Source organism: Schistocerca serialis, unplaced genomic scaffold, assembly GCF_023864345.2.
Source record: "Schistocerca serialis cubense isolate TAMUIC-IGC-003099 unplaced genomic scaffold, iqSchSeri2.2 HiC_scaffold_119, whole genome shotgun sequence".
NCBI classification, from domain to species: domain Eukaryota; kingdom Metazoa; phylum Arthropoda; class Insecta; order Orthoptera; family Acrididae; genus Schistocerca; species Schistocerca serialis.
Genome location: NW_026047392.1, coordinates 1 through 3,598, shown reverse-complemented (window position 1 = coordinate 3,598; position 3,598 = coordinate 1). Strand labels below are relative to the sequence as shown.

The window sequence follows — 3,598 nt, the reverse complement described above, 5'->3', positions numbered from 1 at the left end:
CAGCCGGCTGGTGGGGGCGGCCAGTGGCAGGCGCGCCGGCCGACGGACGCGGCAGGCGGCGCAGCTGCGCGCCGGCGCCCCCTGCTCGCGGCGCCTTGCGGCCAAAGTAGGTCCTCGCGGGCCCGGTGCGAAGCGCGGTGGCCATCTGCAGTGTGCTGGTCCGATTGAGGACTGTGTGCGCTGAGGATGCGCCGCCGCCCGGCGCTCGGCGCCGCGACGCCGTCTGCTGCTCGGTCGCCCCAGCGGTTCTCGCAGGTGGTTTGTATCGCAGCTGTGCGGACGTGTTGGCGCGTGCGCTGTGCTGGGAGAGTTCGCTTCGGCACCCAAGTGGGGCTTTTGTCCTTCTGTGGCGCTGGCGTTGGAGCTGCCGGTCACCGTAGGTGGCGCGTGTTGTCTCCCGCCGGCAATGCCACGACAGCACGCTCCCGGGCCTCTGTCGGCAGCGGCAAGCTCAGTTGGGAGCACGGGTGGTCGCACCTAAAGCGTCTACTCGCCTAACTCCGGGCGATTGCGCCTCTCTCGAACCCGACCAAGTACTTAGGACGGCGCTGCGCGCCGCCGGGACCTGAGAGGGTTTCGAGGTGTGTTGTGCAGGGGAGCTCAGCCTCCTCCTGTTTGCAGAATAATTGAGCGGACGCTTGCGTGTTCGCGCGGGCCCCCGGGACACACTCCCGGGCGGCCGGCTGCTCAGCTCTAGTTGACGCAGCTCCCTGGTTGATCCTGCCAGTAGTCATATGCTTGTCTCAAAGATTAAGCCATGCATGTCTCAGTACAAGCCGCATTAAGGTGAAACCGCGAATGGCTCATTAAATCAGTTATGGTTCCTTAGATCGTACCCACGTTACTTGGATAACTGTGGTAATTCTAGAGCTAATACATGCAAACAGAGTCCCGACCAGAGATGGAAGGGACGCTTTTATTAGATCAAAACCAATCGGTCGGCTCGTCCGGTCCGTTTGCCTTGGTGACTCTGAATAACTTTGGGCTGATCGCACGGTCCTCGTACCGGCGACGCATCTTTCAAATGTCTGCCTTATCAACTGTCGATGGTAGGTTCTGCGCCTACCATGGTTGTAACGGGTAACGGGGAATCAGGGTTCGATTCCGGAGAGGGAGCCTGAGAAACGGCTACCACATCCAAGGAAGGCAGCAGGCGCGCAAATTACCCACTCCCGGCACGGGGAGGTAGTGACGAAAAATAACGATACGGGACTCATCCGAGGCCCCGTAATCGGAATGAGTACACTTTAAATCCTTTAACGAGTATCTATTGGAGGGCAAGTCTGGTGCCAGCAGCCGCGGTAATTCCAGCTCCAATAGCGTATATTAAAGTTGTTGCGGTTAAAAAGCTCGTAGTTGGATTTGTGTCCCACGCTGTTGGTTCACCGCCCGTCGGTGTTTAACTGGCATGTATCGTGGGACGTCCTGCCGGTGGGGCGAGCCGAAGGCGTGCGACCGCCTCGTGCGTGCTCGTGCGTCCCGAGGCGGACCCCGTTGAAATCCTACCAGGGTGCTCTTTATTGAGTGTCTCGGTGGGCCGGCACGTTTACTTTGAACAAATTAGAGTGCTTAAAGCAGGCAAGCCCGCCTGAATACTGTGTGCATGGAATAATGGAATAGGACCTCGGTTCTATTTTGTTGGTTTTCGGAACCCGAGGTAATGATTAATAGGGACAGGCGGGGGCATTCGTATTGCGACGTTAGAGGTGAAATTCTTGGATCGTCGCAAGACGAACAGAAGCGAAAGCATTTGCCAAGTATGTTTTCATTAATCAAGAACGAAAGTTAGAGGTTCGAAGGCGATCAGATACCGCCCTAGTTCTAACCATAAACGATGCCAGCCAGCGATCCGCCGCAGTTCCTCCGATGACTCGGCGGGCAGCCTCCGGGAAACCAAAGCTTTTGGGTTCCGGGGGAAGTATGGTTGCAAAGCTGAAACTTAAAGGAATTGACGGAAGGGCACCACCAGGAGTGGAGCCTGCGGCTTAATTTGACTCAACACGGGAAACCTCACCAGGCCCGGACACCGGAAGGATTGACAGATTGATAGCTCTTTCTTGATTCGGTGGGTGGTGGTGCATGGCCGTTCTTAGTTGGTGGAGCGATTTGTCTGGTTAATTCCGATAACGAACGAGACTCTAGCCTGCTAACTAGTCGCGTGACATCCTTCGTGCTGTCAGCGATTACTTTTCTTCTTAGAGGGACAGGCGGCTTCTAGCCGCACGAGATTGAGCAATAACAGGTCTGTGATGCCCTTAGATGTTCTGGGCCGCACGCGCGCTACACTGAAGGAATCAGCGTGTCTTCCTAGGCCGAAAGGTCGGGGTAACCCGCTGAACCTCCTTCGTGCTAGGGATTGGGGCTTGCAATTGTTCCCCATGAACGAGGAATTCCCAGTAAGCGCGAGTCATAAGCTCGCGTTGATTACGTCCCTGCCCTTTGTACACACCGCCCGTCGCTACTACCGATTGAATGATTTAGTGAGGTCTTCGGACTGGTACGCGGCATTGACTCTGTCGTTGCCGATGCTACCGGAAAGATGACCAAACTTGATCATTTAGAGGAAGTAAAAGTCGTAACAAGGTTTCCGTAGGTGAACCTGCGGAAGGATCATTACCGACTAGACTGCATGTCTTTCGATGTGCGTGTCGTGTCGCGCAACACGCAGCTACCTGTACGGCTCGCAGTAGCCGTGCGCCGCGTGCGGAACCACGCGTTCGTCTCAAAACTAACGGCAATGTTGTGTGGTACGAGCGCTGAAGCGCTGGAGCGGCTGGCCTGCGGCACCTGGCGCCTGGCGCCGGTTTTGAATGACTTTCGCCCGACTGCCTGTCCGCTCCGGTGTGGAGCCGTACGACGCCCATCGGCCGTGAGGCCGTTGGACACTGAACGCTGGAACAGGGCCGCCACACGCCTCAGTCCCGCCTATGCAACTGTCTCGAAAGAGATGGTGGAAACTATGAAAAGATCACCCAGGACGGTGGATCACTCGGCTCGTGGGTCGATGAAGAACGCAGCAAATTGCGCGTCGACATGTGAACTGCAGGACACATGAACATCGACGTTTCGAACGCACATTGCGGTCCATGGATTCCGTTCCCGGGCCACGTCTGGCTGAGGGTCGGCTACGTATACTGAAGCGCGCGGCGTTTGCCCCGCTTCGCAGACCTGGGAGTGTCGTGGCCGCCTGTGGGGCCGGCCGCGTCTCCTTAAACGTGCGATGCGCGCCCGTCGCCTGGCGGTTCGCATACCGGTACTTACTCGGTAGCGTGCACAGCCGGCTGGCGGTGTGGCGTGCGACACCTCGTACAACGACCTCAGAGCAGGCGAGACTACCCGCTGAATTTAAGCATATTACTAAGCGGAGGAAAAGAAACTAACAAGGATTCCCCCAGTAGCGGCGAGCGAACAGGGAAGAGTCCAGCACCGAACCCCGCAGGCTGCCGCCTGTCGTGGCATGTGGTGTTTGGGAGGGTCCACTACCCCGACGCCTCGCGCCGAGCCCAAGTCCAACTTGAATGAGGCCACGGCCCGTAGAGGGTGCCAGGCCCGTAGCGGCCGGTGCGAGCGTCGGCGGGACCTCTCCTTCGAGTCGGGT

The 3,598-nt window shown here is 57.9% G+C and overlaps 2 non-coding genes across 2 annotated transcripts; both read left to right on the top strand.

Moving 5' to 3' along the window:
- Positions 1-707: 707 nt before the first annotated feature.
- LOC126434531 (small subunit ribosomal RNA) lies at positions 708-2,616 on the top strand. Its single transcript, XR_007579299.1, has one exon. It is a non-coding gene; the product is annotated as a small subunit ribosomal RNA (ribosomal RNA).
- A 353-nt stretch (positions 2,617-2,969) lies between these two features.
- On the top strand, positions 2,970-3,124 carry LOC126434525 (5.8S ribosomal RNA). Its single transcript, XR_007579294.1, has one exon. It is a non-coding gene; the product is annotated as a 5.8S ribosomal RNA (ribosomal RNA).
- Positions 3,125-3,598: the final 474 nt, after the last annotated feature.